The following is a 16,511-nucleotide window of genomic DNA, read 5'->3' on the forward strand; positions in this document are numbered from 1 at the left end:
GAATTCATTCCACACCCATCTTATTCACCTGATCTGGCACCCTCAGATTCTCTTCTTTTCCGCTCTCTACCGCACCTACTTCAAGGAACTTCCTTTCCGGATGAAAATGAGCTTCAAACATGGCTCGACAAGTTCTTCGCCTCAAAACCGTGTGATTTCTATCGAAAAGTTACCGCAGCGTTGGCGAACTGTTGTTAATACTGAAGGCGATTACGTTACCGAAGGCTAAAGTCTCTGTTATGTGTGTCTGTACTGTTTATGGAACTTAAAGAAAAACGCGACGAACTTATGCACCAACGCAACAGAACAAACCGAGTCTGTAAGGCAGTGCAGCATGGCTCGTCTCTACAGTCTCTCGGATGAGCGGATGTCAGCTTTGATCAATAATATTGAAGAAATTGAACACCAAGGAGAATACGTAGAATATATTTCAGTTAATTCTGATTATGGTACAAAACAAAAGCAATGTCATTTAGGTGAAAGATGCTTTCTCAGTAATTTCACAGTCGGTATAGATGTTGGAGCTCCTGAGGGAACGAACTGGGGAATAGTTCCTACTAATGTGGCACTCCTGGAAGGCGTGGAGAGCAGGTGTCCTCTGGGAGAATCCTGGTCCTTCTGCATATGCGAAATTATGTATGATCAATATTTTGCGTCGATACGTGACATTTGTTTATTGGCTGATCTGTTCTCGCCGGCCGCGGAGGCCGTGCGGTTCTAGGCGCTCCAGTCCGGAGCCGCGCTGCTGCTACGGTCGCAGGTTCGAATGGGTGTGTGTGATGTCCTTAGGTTAGTTAGGTTTAAGTAGTTCTAAGTTCTAGGGGACTGATGACCACAGCAGTTGAGTCCCATAGTGCTCAGAGCCATTTGAACCATTTTTTTTTTTATCTGTTCTCAAACACATTCAAAAATGCGCTGAAACAGGGACACGTAGAGTGTTGATACGTCAAGAATGGACATTACCGTTGGAAGAGCTTCATGAATTTCTTGCTATTAGGTCAGTGGTCCACTAAATTCAAAGGAACAGAGGTGGGCCTCCCTAAGTCAGAGAAGTGGTGAATACAATTTTGCAAATTTGTGACATCGCATAATCTTTTCAGAAAGATCATAAAGTTTTTCTCGTTTAATCAGAGGTCAACACGATCTGAGCGACTAAGAAATGAGCGATGTCTAAATACTTGAGTCGATGAACAGTTGTTCCCATCTAACTGTAGATGTCGACTCACTCAGTTCGTGGTTTCAGAACCCCTGGCGCCTTGTTTCACTGTCGGTAATGTTCAGTTGGCGTCTCACCAGGAGACGCCGGTCACTCACTTGTGCGGTTACCGTTGCCTCGCCTGGTCTACAAAATAGGATGCTAGAGTCGCGTCTAGAGGGAGAGGCCTCCGAAAAGCGCGGTGCACGCAGTTGGTGGGCAGTTTTCGCACAGTAGGGAGCAGGGGAGGCAGCAGTGCTTGGGGCAACGGACAGGCTGTGCGGATCGGTATGACGTCTTTACCGGGTCGTCGTTCACACTTACTTTCCAGGACTGGGCAGAAGGCAAAGCTCTGTGTCGCTTATGTTAAGCGCAGCTAGTTGTTCAGCTCTGTGCACCGATTTCCCACCCCGCAAGCTGTTGCGGCAGATTGTTCATGTTCATGTTCATTGAGTCGTCATGCACTCCTTGTTATTTGGTTCTGTGATTTTAGGAATGGGGTATTCTCCTGTGTGCTCTGTGTGATTTTGAAGTAACTTGTCTTAATCTGCTGGCCAGCGTTCTCTCTCAAAAAAATTTGCCATAATTAACGTTTTTATGGTTATCTAATGTGCCCAGTTGTCAGGAATAGCCGGCCGTTGTGTCCTGAACCGCGCTGCTACTACGTTCGCAGGTCCTAATCCTGCCCCGGGCATGGATGTGTGTGATGTCCTTAGGTTAGTTAGGCTTAAATAGTTGTGTGACTAGGGGACCGATGACCTCAGCTGTTAAGTCCCATACTGCTCAGAGCCATTTGAACCATTTCGTCAGGCATAGTTGTATCAGTGGCCTACGCCTTATCTAGATTTTTTGAAAATAAATCTGTTTTCCTTTAAAATTCTTATCTTTCTTTAAATGAACACAACTCCATTTGAATGTGCCGTATAAAATGGCGGTGTGCTCATTTAAAAATTATTGTATGACGGTTTCTCAGCAACTTCAAAACTGTTTAACTGTTCCTACGTTTTAATATTTGCTTTCAAGATGTTTTAGAAGCTGGTGGACTCTCGTACCGCTATTTTCTGGCCATTACAGGTATGTTGTTAGCTCCAGTTGATGGTAAGATTTAAACAAGTTGTGTAGTATATTTCTACGTAGAAGAAATTACAGGTTCCTTTCTGTAGTTTTCTGTTGGAGAAGCTAATTTTCTAGGACGTTTCAGCTTACTGGAAACGCTCTATAGCTGCAATCATGGTTAAACGATAACGCTATTACAAGTAAAGTTATGGTTTAACCACGATTGCAACTGTTGTGGATTGGCAAGAGAGCCAACCCACTATGATAGGAAGCCGAAAGGCACGCGTTTTAGCTCACGCAGGCTGGCGTGAGGTCTTGAACAGGACAAGGAAGTTAGACTTTAGCAAAAAACGACGTAGCTGTTGGAATACTTAACTTAAATCCGTAAATGGTGAGCATCGCTCTTGACGGTACATGTTTTACAGCATCAATAGTAACTGGTAATGGCGCCTTGCTAGGTCGTAGCAAATGACGTAGCTGAAGGCTATGCTAACTATCGTCTCGGCAAATGAGAGCGTAATTTGTTAGTGAACCATCGCTAGCAAAGTCGGCTGTACAACTGGGCCGAGTGCTAGGAAGTCTCTCTAGACCTGCCGTGTGGCGGCGCTCGGTCTGCAATCACTGATAGTGGCGACACGCGGGTCCGACGTATACTACTGGACCGCGGCCGATTTAAAGGCTACCACCTAGCAAGTTTGGTGTCTGGCGGTGACACCACAGCAACTATAGAGCGTTTTGTAATATAATCCAGTCGCCCACTTATCTTTCTTGTTGTTAACAGCACTTACTGAGTTGCCGGCAGAGTGTTCCGCGTCGGCGACGTCTCGCCCCGTGGCCCTGCCTCACTTGCGGCCGTGTGCACGGCTCTCCATTATTCCCTGACGTCGCTCGCCGCGCGTCCTGGCTGTCTGTGTTCAAGCTGAGTATTTTATGTTATCTGACTTGCACTGTAAATTAAATTTTGCTGACGGCCAAGGGGCCATTGATTAACTGGCTTCTCCCAAGAAGTTTTCCCCGTAATGTTTAATGCATATCGTATACTTGTCCTAAGTTTATTGTAAATATTTTTGTGTAAACTTTTTGGGGCTCTGCCCAACGTTTTGAAGGAATTTATCTAGAACTGTTTGAATTATTTTAACTGGCTAGTTTATTAAAAGTTATTTAACTCATTTTTTTTAAAAAAGGCCAATATTGCTAAGGATTTATTTATTGAACTAGTTTGAGGTTATTATTATTGTAAGTCAACGAATGCCTCATTTACTGTTTTGAACTCCTTCATGTTTGGAAACTCAAATCAATATCAATTTTCTCAATTTTTTGAAAAGGTACCTGCTGTCACCAAAAATATGTATAAAAATAAATGATGTTAGTTAAAGGGGCCTAGTCCTTCAGTTTCATTCCCCTGATCCTTGTAATTCTTGATTATGCTGGACTGCTGTCGATAAGGATTCTAAATATATCTAAATGCTTACCGACAGCTTACTAAAATGAAACTCGTTGTAGCGATGCAACCAGTGAGTACATTTCTAGCTAAAGGAAGAAATGTTACATGTGACAACTGTTTCACTCCACTTTCACTAGCACAACATCTGTACACAAACCGAACAAGCATGTTACAGTGACTATTTGATACAGAAAATCTCGTCCGCTAAAATAAAAACACTAAGAAAAAGTTCTAAGCTCATCGACTAGAGGTGGTACATTTTTGTCCCAACGGTGGATTTCAGGGTTTCAAATAATCCGACGATTCTTGTGTTAAGAGATACACTTTTACGTAAAAAGTTCAACAGAGTAAGCGAAATACTATAGTTAGAATCTGTGCATGTCTTTAGAGGCAGTGTAACTCATGGCGCGCAAATAATCCAGGCTATATTCGACCAGTATTTGAAAATGAGAGCACTCAGGAACTTGCAATAAACTTTATATATAATTTTATACGTTTACGAAACTATCTAACACCTCCCACAAAATAGTGAAAGAAGAAAAGTGAATGCATGCTTAGCGTCAAATATTTAATACATGAACTCGTTTGTAAAGTAATCCGACGTCTGAGACTGTTTTATAAAAGGAAGTCCTATTCTTTAAGGAATCGGTGGTGTGAAAGGTAACTAGCTAATAAAACAGATGTAAATTGTATGAGTGGTAATATCGACTTGGTTTTCAGTATCAACTAATTAGAGAAAAAAAAGGATTATGCATTGAGAATGGCCCGCATCTCGTGGTCGTGCGGTAGCGTTCTCGCTTCCCACGCCCGGGTTCCCGGGTTCGATTCCCGGCGGGGTCAGGGATTTTCTCTGCCTCGTGATGGCTGGGTGTTGTGTGATGTCCTTAGGTTAGTTAGGTTTAAGTAGTTCTAAGTTCTAAGGGACTGATGACCATAGATGTTAAGTCCCATAGTGCTCAGAGCCAGCCATTGAGAATGGCTAGTTGCTAGCTGAAATCTAGGTCTGCCAATAAAAATTCCAAAGGATGGCTGATAGCTGAAATCTATTATTTACAAATTAAAGTCATGGGGTACCTTCTAATACCGTGTCGGACCTTCTTTTGTCCGGCGCAGTGCAGTAGCTCGACGTGGAATGTACTCAACAAGTCGTTGCAAGTCCCCTACAGAAATACTGAGTGATATTGCCTATATATCCGTCCATAATTGCGAAAATATTGCCGATGCACGAACGCACCTTTCGATTATGTCCCATGCATGTTCGATGGGATTCATGTCGGGCGATTTCGGTGGCCAGATCATTCGCTCGAACTGTCCAGGATGTTCAAACCAATTGCGAACAATTGTGAGCCGGTCGCTGTGGCCGAGCGGATCTAGGCGCTTCAGTCCGGAACCGCACTGCTGTTACGGTCGCAGGTTCGAATCCTGCCTCGGGCATGGATGTGTGTGATGTCCTTAGGTTAGTTAGGTTTAAGTCTAGGGGCTGATGATCTCAGATGTTAAGTCCCATAGTGCTTAGAACCATTTGAACCATTTGTTAGATGGGATTCATGTCGAGCGATTTTGGTGGCCAGATCACTCGCACGAACTGCGCATAATGTTCAAACCAATTGCGATAAATTGTGGGCCGCTGACATGGTACATTGTCATCCATAACAATTTCATCGGTGTTTGGGAACATGAAGTTAACGAATGGCTGCATATTGTCTCCAAGTAGCCGGACACAACCATTTCCAGTCAGAGGACACAGTACATTCCATGTAAACACAGTCCACGCCATTATGGAAGCTTCACCTTCTTGTACAGTTCCTCTTTGACAACTTGAGTCCACGGCTTAGTGGGGTTTGCGTCACACTCGAACCCCACCATCAGCTCTTACCTATTGAAATCGCGACTCATCTCACCAGACTACGGTTTTCCAGTCTAGGGTCCAACCAGAATCGGCACGAGTCCAGGAAATGCGTTGCAGGCTACTTCATGGTGTCAGCTCGCGTTGGTCGTCTGCTGCTATAGCCGATTAACGCCGCAGTTACCTAACGGATACATTCATGTTACACTGATTTCTGTGGTTATTTCACGTAGTATTGCTTGTCTGCTAGCAGTGACAATTCCACGCAAACACCGTTGCTCACGGTCGTTAAGTGTAGGCCTTCGGTCACTGCATTGTCTGTAGTGACAGGTAATGCCTGAAATTTGATATTCTCAGCAAACTGTTGACACTGTGGCTCTCAAAATATTAAATTCCGTAACGATTTCCGAAATGGAGCGTTCCATATGTATAGCTCCAACTACTATTCCACGTTCAAAGCCTGTTTATTACCGTCGTGTGGCCATTATCATGTCGGATACCTTTCCGCATGAATCACTTGAACACAAATTGAGCCATGCTGGCCCCGGCTTATGTGTTTGTTTAAACCTTGACTGGTACTCTGCATTTGGTTTCCCGTGGTTATTGCGGTTATGCCGTGCTTCTTCCTCTTTCTACGTGTGGCGGCAACGGTGTGTATCGATATTCGCACCTTGTACAATCTTTGCTAGCCGGTGTAGGGCAGTCGGTCGGTTGGTGTGGATCAGCCAGGAAATCTCCCCGCGGCGCAGTGGGACGGGCGCGCTGGCGGTCTCTACGCGGTGTCGGAGCGTGTGGGAGCTGTTCCGATTGCTACGAGGTTCGTGGCTCACCGACCCAGGACATCAAGGTTGAGTGGTGATTTAATTATCGAAGCCAGTCTGTTCACATTGTGCTGTTGGTTTTCATGGCTGGCTGTTGGGGGTTATTCCCATGAGCAACAGCGAGTGCTCGAGTTGGCGAAAGTTTGGCCACCATCCGGTGGAGTTTAACTGCATTTTGGTTATTTGAAGTCAAAATGCACCAGAGGAATTTTCTGAATTGTGGCTGTTAGCATTTCGGTTACCTTCCCTGGCCGCTGACATAAAATTCAGGCAGTGTCCTTTCCTAATTGTGTTGTCGCGGTCGAACACGTGTGTGTAGCTTTGACAGCTTATGCATACTTGGTTGTGGGCGTCTACGCCTTTTACGTTTTGGCTTTGGAGTTCATTGTATACTGATCGGGTGGAAAGCAAGTCGTGTTGTCGGTATGTCCGTTGACTGTCTCTCGGTTGGGTTGCCGGCGGATCGGATATAGTTTGGTCGACTACCTGTCTCCCCTAAGCGAATGTTAATATTTCAAGTGCAGACCGACCCTCGGAAATTTCTGAGCGCCACTGGCTGTACTGCCTTTTCTTATTGCTGTTTGACTGTGTATTGTAATGGCTCATAGCCGATGGTTTGGATTTGTATGCTTTCAGTTGGGTTTTAAATAATGGGCTTTCAAAACGAAACTTCCTGGCAGATTAAAACTGGGTGCCCGACCGAGACTCGAACTCGGGACCTTTGCCTTTCGCGGGCAAGTGCTCTTTCTGGAATGGGCTTTCAGCCGTTTTAAAACTGAAAGTTCCTTACTTCTCAAGTCTTGCATTGTTTGGGCCTTCAGCATCATTTAAAGTATTTTTTTGGATAAAGCTTTGGGCCTTCTGCCTTTTGAAAATTTATTTTAGTTGTGTTTTTCAATCATGAGCCTTCAGCCGTTTTAAAATTAAAATTCCTTACTTGTCAAGTCTTAGATTGTTTGGGCCTTCAACCTCATATCAAATATTATTTAAGGATAAAACCTTGCGCTTTCTGCCTTTTGAAAATTTATTGTAGTTGTGTTTTAAATCATGGGCCTTTAGCCGTTTTAAAAATTAAAGAGGTTGTGCCCCTAAGCCATAAGATTGCGTGACATAGTCAGCCAATAGTTAAGCTCGGAAATTTGCGCTGTAATGTTTGGGCAACTAAATAAAGTTATATGTGTTCGAGTGTAACTGACAGGGGCTCATTTTTGGCCGCTTTCCACAATTCCAACTACCTGTTCTGTCCTGTGGATTTAACCAGGCGTTTCAAAAATGACAACTCCGCCAATGCACTATTCATTTATACCTTGTGAACGCGATACTACCGCCATCTGTATATGTTCATTTCACTGTCCAACGACTTTTGTCACCTCAAGTGGATAGCAATCCACGTCGTTTCATCGATCTGCTCAAACAAGGCGCCTGCAAAACATCCGACAATTGCCTGTCACTGATTTCCTAGCGTGAACGAAGAAGGGAATCACACCAGCAAGAAGTTGCTTTCTATTACGAGTCTTGTATACAACTTTGGTAGTAGGCCGCGACTACACGGAAGCGAGATCCACTTTGCGGGGAGCGTCTTGTCTCACGGGACTCGGACACGCCCCGTGGGACGCTAACGACTCTTTCGCAGCTTGCTACCGGCATGGCGCGGCTTGAGAATGCTCATTAAAGTGTATGAAGTGCCAAGTCTTTACTACACGGCCGATAACACCGGCGTCGTGGGCATCAATATTCACAGGTTCGCGTAAAAACCGATTATCACATCCGACATTTTTGCGTTACAGCTCTATCTGCAATGAACTGATGCATGGTGTGCCAGGCAATTTCCGTGTACAGCGATGGCAGTTGCCTGTATGTGATAGCGAACCGTATAAATAATATCGAATGATGTGATCAGAATCATGATTGAGTGCTATAGTAATACACAAGAAAATTTATAGGAAGACCAACTTGCTTGTTCCCAGCAAATAACGTAACTCGTTCTGGCAGAAACGTGTATTAATGCATTACACAGTATATGAAAAACTCTTACAGGGCCAGTCTTCACGGAAACTGTCAAGCAACATATTTCAGAATATTTTATGCTCATTTCCTCTATCAAGTAGTCGATTCCTGACTGCGCATATAATAATTACAATCGAGATTCTGTAGCTGCAGTGACTGTTCCTTTTATAGTTTTCTTGTCTCTCTCTCTCTCTTTCTTTTAGTTCGGTGAAGGGACTACTGAGTTACGAGCCTACGCACTGACTACCGATATATGTGGTACATGGCACAATATTCAGAACCACAACATCCGGATAAATAGGCATGGCACTATGAAAAATTACGGTAAGAACCAACCAGAACGTGGATTCCTAAAGTTTAAACCAAATGTTATTTCGGGGTATCGTAACCTAAATTCACACAATCCTCTGGGAAGCGACACCCGACTAGAGATCTCTTATGTTGACAAAAGGCTTCTGCGAAGGATACTAAAGTATTTCCATAAAAGGTGAGCGTCCCTAATGATGCCTGGAGAGCCTGGCGTAATGGTTGTTAAATATTGTCACACAAATACGTATTTAAAATGGAACGATGAGTTATGTGAAGAAACTGATCGTGTCGCTGCGGGGAGCTCCTTAAGCCTAGTTATAGCTGTTCTGTGCGCTTGTTAAATGGTACAGCTGGCTGGCTGGTGTTTTGGAGTAAGCGCTACCTTTCCACCTATCGGTACTTTTGTGGACTGGCAAGACAGCCAATCCACGAGGACGGGAGGCCGAAGGGCACGCGTTTAAGCTCACGCAGGCTGGCGTGAGGTCTGGAACAGTTAAAGGAGTTGAGTCTAGTAAAAAAAGTACGTAGCTTCTGGAATACTTAACTTTAATCCATTAATGATGAGCGTCGCTCTTGACTGTACATGACTCAGTATCAATAGTAACTGGTAATGGCGCCTTGCTAGGTCGTAGCAAGTGACGTAGCTGAAGGCTATGCTAACTATCGTCTCGGCAAATGAGAGCGTAATTTGTCAGTGAACCATCGCTAGCAAAGTCGGCTGTACAACTGGGGCGAGTGCTAGAACGTCTCTCTAGACCCGCCGTGTGGCGGCGCTCGGTCTGCAATCACTGACAGTGGCGACACGCGGGTCCGACGTATACTAACGGACCGCGGCCGATTTAAAGGCTACCACCTAGCAAGTGTGGTGTTTGGCGGTGACACCACAGGTACCGGGGCTGTGAAATCCTAGGTAGCGGGAGGTGACTCCGGGTCGAAGCTCGAGAAGCGGGTCTTGTACGAACTGCCGCGTTCCGCCTTCCACCTTGGCTTCTCCAAGTGTAGTTTTCGTTCTGCCTTCTAGTGACCTGGCGTCACTCCTCGCTAATTAATTCTAGTACTAATTATGTTTACTTGGATATTTATTATATTTATTAAACCTTGTCTCAAGAGCAACATAAATGTGAAAGGTTGTTGCTGTGCTACAACGTTTGAAACCTTAGTAAGCCATAGCGATATTGATTGACTCTTGAGTGTGAAACAAGTGCCTTTGTATTAACTTCATCCTGCTATTTATTGGGTGCATCTCTGGTAGATTGTTATTTAGTTAAATGTTTTTGAGAAAATCTGTTCTCAGTGTCCGAAGACTAGTCAGAAATATTGTGTGTATTAATTTAAGCCGTCAGGTGCATAATTGTCAGTGGCTTATTCAGTAAATTCTTGTGACTTACTATTCTTGTTACCTAAAGTAATCAGGGTTAAGATACTGTTGTTTTACAGTAATTTGTTGATATTATTGTTAAATGAAACGAGTGATAGCAAAAGGGGTCCAGTCCTTCCTATTGTTTCCCTATTCCCTAGTAGAAGAACCTTTCAATAGCGAACTTCTTTATGGAAAAATTCGAGGAGCAGCCATTGAAAACTGTGAACGTGCATGCATGATACGTTTCTTTTGTGGCGGCTTGGCACCGAGGAACTGTATCGTTTTCACAAACATCTCAAAGGAATGAATCCGAAGTTTCAATTTATCAAGAAGGAGGTAGCAGGCGGAAGATTTAATTTTCTTGGTGCGCTAGTTTTCAAGAAAGAAGATAGTAGCTTGGGTCACACGGTTTACCGAAAACACACGCACACAGACCGTGAGCTAAACCAGGATTCCAACTACCACTCACGACAAAAGCGAGGCATCATAATAAAAACGGCGGATAGCGGAAGGAAAATCAGCGAGCCACAACTGCTTGATACATCTCATCTATGCTGTGGTGTCACCGCCAGACACCACACTTGCTAGGTGCTAGCCTTTAAATCGGCCGCGGTCCATTAGTATATGTCGGACCCGCGTGTCGCCACTGTCAGTGATAGCAGACCGAGCGCCACCACACGGCAGGTCTAGAGAGACGTCCTGGCACTCTCCCCAGTTGTACAGCCGACTTTGCTAGCGAAGCTACACTGACCAATACGCTCTCATTTGCCGAGACGATAGTTAGCTTAGCCTTCAGCTACGTCATTTGCTACGACCTAGCAAGGCGTCATTACCAGTTTATATTCAGTGTAATAATGTCTAAACAAGAGCGATGTTCTCCAATTATGGATTAAAGTTAAGTATTATATCAACTACGTACTTTATTTGCTACTATTAATTCCCTTAACTGTTCCAGACCTCGCACCAGCCTGTTTGAGCTTAAGCGCGTGCCTTTCGGCTTCCTCTCATAGTGACTTGGCTGTCTAGCCAAGTCACAACAAATGCATTGCTCCAGAATTGTTATTTGGTGGCTGAGGTGAAAAGAGCTTTAAGACCACCACCTAAACTCATAGTAATGCTTAAGAGCCACTAAAATCGAAAGCTTTCTGGGCACTCATTATGGACGTTACTGATTACATTGAAAAAAATCTTGAAAAGCAGGCAAAGCAGTATCTACAAACGCACACGAAAGATACAACATCACTTAAAATCGGCCAAGTATGCTCCCCAACCGCTGGAAAAAACAGGAATTTATAGGATTCCGTGTAGTTGCAGGGAGGTGTGGGCGGGTACTACAAAAAGAACGGTCGGGAACACAAGGACATTTGCAGAAGAAGGGAGTCTGACAGATCAGCTGTTGTGGAATATCCTTTGCAGCACTGAAGTACTGTTAGCCACGAGCGGCTACCATGAATGGCTATACACAGAGGCCGTATAGATTGTAAAACACCCCAGGAATTTCAGCAGGAAAGAGGAGGGCGTCAAATTGAATGACATCTGAATTCCAGTTCCGAAGAAGATGTGTACCAGTATTCCACCGTGGGGTGTTAGCAACAGCTAACGATGGCAGTCGGCCAATTGTATTCCCGTATTCAAAACGAGGCCCATGAGAAAGACAGGCCGCGGCGCTTGCGTCATGGAGGTAAGACTGAGCTCGCTCCCTCGATAACTCAGCACACAAACTGCGTTTCTAAATCTGTTAAATCGCAACTGGGTGTGTATATACGAGGGTGAGTCAAATGAAAACCTTCAATTTGTAATAGCAAATCAAAATTTCGCACCGTTATCCTGTAAGTTGGTAAGCGTGCTACAAATAGCGTGCAGAATGGCCTGTAGGTGGCAGCATAATGCAGATGCACACATACCGTCGCAGTATCAGTACAAAGATGGCCGCCCCACATGGGATATGCACCAGGGAAGAACAGCGTTCTGTTTTTCGCTTTATGCGTAGTGAAGGTGTGAAACCTATTGAATTCGCAAATGGTGTGACTTCAGTGGAAGATGCTCCTCGTCCACGTCAGGCACAACGAGTTGTGACTCCACAGAACATTGCAGCAGTTGAAGCCATAGTGAAGGAAAACTGCCGAGTGACACTGAATGATATTGCAGCATGTTTGCAGATTAGTCATGAGTCAGCACACCACATACGTTTCTTTTGTGCTCCAGTTTCACAAAGTGTCTGCAAGATGGGTGCCACGGCAGCTGACTCCTGAAATGAGAGAATGACGTGTTGATGCTTGTGAAGAACTTATACGGCGCTTTGTACGAGGTGATGGCGTCCTTGCAAGAATCATGACTGGGGACGAAACCTGGGTTCACTTCCACCAACCGGAAACGAAGAGAGCGACAAGGAATGGCTCTATTCCTCATCACGAAAACCAAAGAAGTTTCGAACAGAACCATCAGCAGAGAAGGCTATGCTGACTCTGTTTTGGGACGAAAAAGGCGCCATTTTGGAGCATTACATGCCTAGAGGGACCACTGTCACCAGTGCATCATACACAGATCTCCTAAAAAATAATCTGCGGCTTGCAATCAAATCAAAGCGACGTGGATTGCTGTCAGCAGGTGTCCTTTTGCAACATGACAATGCAAGGCCCCACACTGCCCGTACAACAGTTGCAACAGTTACAGACGTGCATTTTGAGTGTCTTCCTCATCCACCATACTCACCAGACCTTGCCCCAAGTGATTTCCATATGTTTGGACTACTCAGAGACGCAATGGGAGGAAAGAAATTTCGCTCTGATGAAGAGGTACGCCACGCAGTGCATGAGTGATTGCGCGGACTACCAAAAGAAATTTTTTCTAAAGGAATTTATGCATTTTGTAAGCGCTGAGGGACTTGCATTGAGCGTGAGGGCGATTATGTTTAAAAGTGATACAGCTTTGTACCACTTCTTCATAATAAATAATATTTTAAAAAATATTTACGTTTTTCATTTGACTCACCCTCGTAATAACAAGAATTGCGCCTTCTACTAGAATCTGCTAATATGAAGAGTTACTGATTAGTAGTCGTACAACAATATTTAAGGTCAGTTCTCGACGTAAATGGTATAACGGCTTGTTTATTACGTTTAGTCTCTTCTGCGTTAACAGTCTTCATTTCATTCAAGATGCTGTGCCTTATGCAACCGATAATCATTTTGGGATTATATTAATTTTCTCTTCTCTTCTTTCGTTTCACCCTCTTTGGGGTACGCTGGATCAATCATTTCTTTGTGCGTTGTTCTTTTCTTAGGGCCCAGTATTTCTTCATTCTTTCTGATCTTCTTCTCCTCTCTTCTTCCGAGATGAAGGATTTGGACTTTTGTGTGGATTTGTCTTGGAACCTTATGTTTTCATCTTTAGTAATTAATTTAGCAGTTCGATCAATAAGTGAATTTTCTGAAATATTTAATTCCACTAGGTCTTTCTCAGTTTCTTTAAACCAGTTGGGCTTCGTTTTTCGGTTACGGAAGAAGTCAAAGATTTGTTCAGTTAATCTGTTGGAATTCATTCTGAGAAGATGACCATAAAAATTTATTCTCCTTTTTCGCATAGAATCTGAAAGTTTTTCAATTTTCTTGTAGAGAGTTTCATTTTTAATGTATATAATCTTATTGTCTTGAAATTTTGGCCCAATGATTTTTCTTAAAATTTTTCTTTCCTTTATCTCAAGTTTCTCTATTTGGCCTTTGAAATTCATGTTAAGTGTTTCTGCTGCATACAGTGCTTCTGGCTTAATCACTGTCTTGTAATGTGTAATTTTGGACCCACATGAAAGGGATTTTTTGTTGTATGTATTTTTTGTTAGTTGGAAGGCCAATTCAAGTTTATTTTTTCTGGATTCCATTGCTTTGCTTTCCCCAGCATTCCAAGTAATCTATTCTCCGAGATATTTGAATTCTTTTACTATTTCAATCTTCTGTTCTTGAACTTTGAGGTATTTACATGAGTGCTTGATGTTTGTCAATATCTTAGTTTTTTCAGAGGAGATGTGAAGACCAATTTTAGCTGCTTGTTTCTTTAGTTCAAGGATTTGCTCCCGTGCTTCTTCCATTGTTTCAGCAAACAGGGCCATATCATCTGCAAAAGCAATGCAATTTACTTTAAGGTTCTTCTTTTTGCAACCCAGTCTTATACCACTCTTAATATTTGTGTTCCATTCTCTGACTACTTTCTCAAGAGCACAATTGAACAGCAACGGTGAGAGCCCATCGCCCTGTCACACTCCCGTTTTTATTTCAAAGGGTTGCGATAGTTCGCCCATAAATTTAACTTTCGTAAATGTATTCGTAAGGGTCGTTTTTATAATATTGGTTGTTTTCTTATCCAAACCCATTTCTTCCAGGACTGATAAAAGAGATTCTCTATCAATCGAATCATATGCTTTTTTGAAATCAATGAAGGAGATTACGTATGTCTTTGCCCTTGATTTTTGGTAAGCCATGATGTTTTTGAGGTTTAGTATTTGTTCCGAACATGATCTACCCTTTCTAAAACCTCCCTGGTATTCCCCGATTTGCGGATCCAATTGCGGCTCTGCCCTGTTCAAAAGACTTTAGAAAGAATCTTGTACGTTATATCCAGCAGTGATATTCCTCTGTAATTGTTGGGGTCTGTCTTCAAACCTTTCTTGTGGATAGGGTGGATGAGAGCTGTTCTCCATTCTGCGAGGATCTCTTCTTCTTTCCAGATTTGATCGAAAACACACTTTAGGGATGTAACTGCATTTTTGTCAGCCTTTTTCCATAGTTCGGCCACTATTTGATTTTCTCCGGACGCCTTGTTGTTTTTAAGTTCTGAGATGACCTTCTGTAGTTCTTCAGTCGTCGGTGGTTCTGAATCCGGCTTCTCACGGTTGTTTGGAATGGATTCAAATTTTTCAGGGATGGGTTCACAATTCAAGAGTTTCTCAAAGTAGCCTGCTAGTATTTTGCAGTTTTCCGTGTTGTTGTGAGCGATGGTCCCATTTACATCTCGAAATTGGAGGGTGGGTGCTTTGTATCTTGATAACCTTTGTTTGAAAGTTCTGTAAAAGCTCCTTGTGTTGTTTTTAGCAAATTCTTCATCAATTTGGAGGAGAGTTTTGTTTTAATGTGTCTTCTTAATCCTTTTTATATTTTTATCTACCAGTTCTCTAACTGTAATGAAATTCAGTCTACTTTCTTCTGTTTTCTGTGATTGCCAATTTTGCCATGCCTGTTTTCTCGTTTCAATGAGGGCATCACATTCCAGCGACCACCAGGCATGTTTTTTACTTTTTTTGTTAGGTGCTATCCGTTCAGCTGTAGTAATGAGGTTTTCCTTGATATCCCCCCAGCTTTGTGTCTGAATGGTTTCTGTTGCTTTTGTGAATTCATCTGATTTTAATATCTTTTCTGTGCTATACTTCCGACCCTTAATTTGTTTCATGCTGCGTTTCCTGTTTGGGATGACTTTGAACTTAATTTTAGAAAGGTAATGGTCTGAATCCAAGTTTGCACCCCTGAGTACCCTAACGTTCATGATTTCTTTGCTAGAAATCTTCTTAATTGCCACATGATCAAGTTGAAATTCCCCAAGGCTAGGATTTGGGGATACCCATGTTTTTTGTCTTCGTGGTAGTTTTTTGAAAGCTGTGGATTTAAGAATTAAATTGTGTGCTTGGCAAAGTTCTATTAGTCTCACACCATTTCTGTTTGTTCTCTTGTGTGCATGATAGTTTCCAACTATTTTCTTATATCTTTTTTCTTTACCAATCTGTGCATTAAAATCTCCAAGAAGAATGATGATGTTTTTATCTGGAATTTTCTGAATAATGTCATCTGGATGATTCCAAAAGGCCTCCACTTTTTCTTTGTTTTTTCTGTTATCCTCGTTTATAGGGGCATGTGCATTGATAATTGTGTAGATTTTGTTTGTGCTTGTGAATGTAAGACTTGAGATTCTTTCTGATTGGGAATCAAAGCCAACTATTGAGTTCAAGATTTGTTTGTTGATTATAAAGGCTGTACCAAGATGTGGTACATTTTTCATTACTCTTCAGAATCGAAGGTATCTGTATCCATGTATCGTGTCTCTTGAATGGCTGTTATGAGTATGTTGTGGTTCTTTAGCGTATCTGTTAGATGTTTTAGTTTTCCGGTTTTCAACAATGAGTTTGCATTGAAAGTTGCTAGGTACGTTGATTGCCTATATTGAAATTTGGATGAGATTCCAAGACACTCCGACTTGTCTTTGTGAAATGTTGCAAACTCCCCAGAATCCGAATGTCTGCTGACGTACTGGCGTACGGTGGATCGTCCACCTGGGGTAAAATAGTTTACATCACACACTTCCATGATTGATGAAAGTTATTTTGGGTGTGGCCCAAAGGCCACAAAATGTACAACCAAGATTGTGAGTCCTGGAGGTAGTTCTTCCGCTCTCTCCGCCGTTGGGAATCTGAACTTCCTCTTCCGCCTTTG

Source organism: Schistocerca serialis, chromosome 1, assembly GCF_023864345.2.
Source record: "Schistocerca serialis cubense isolate TAMUIC-IGC-003099 chromosome 1, iqSchSeri2.2, whole genome shotgun sequence".
Lineage (NCBI taxonomy): Eukaryota > Metazoa > Arthropoda > Insecta > Orthoptera > Acrididae > Schistocerca > Schistocerca serialis.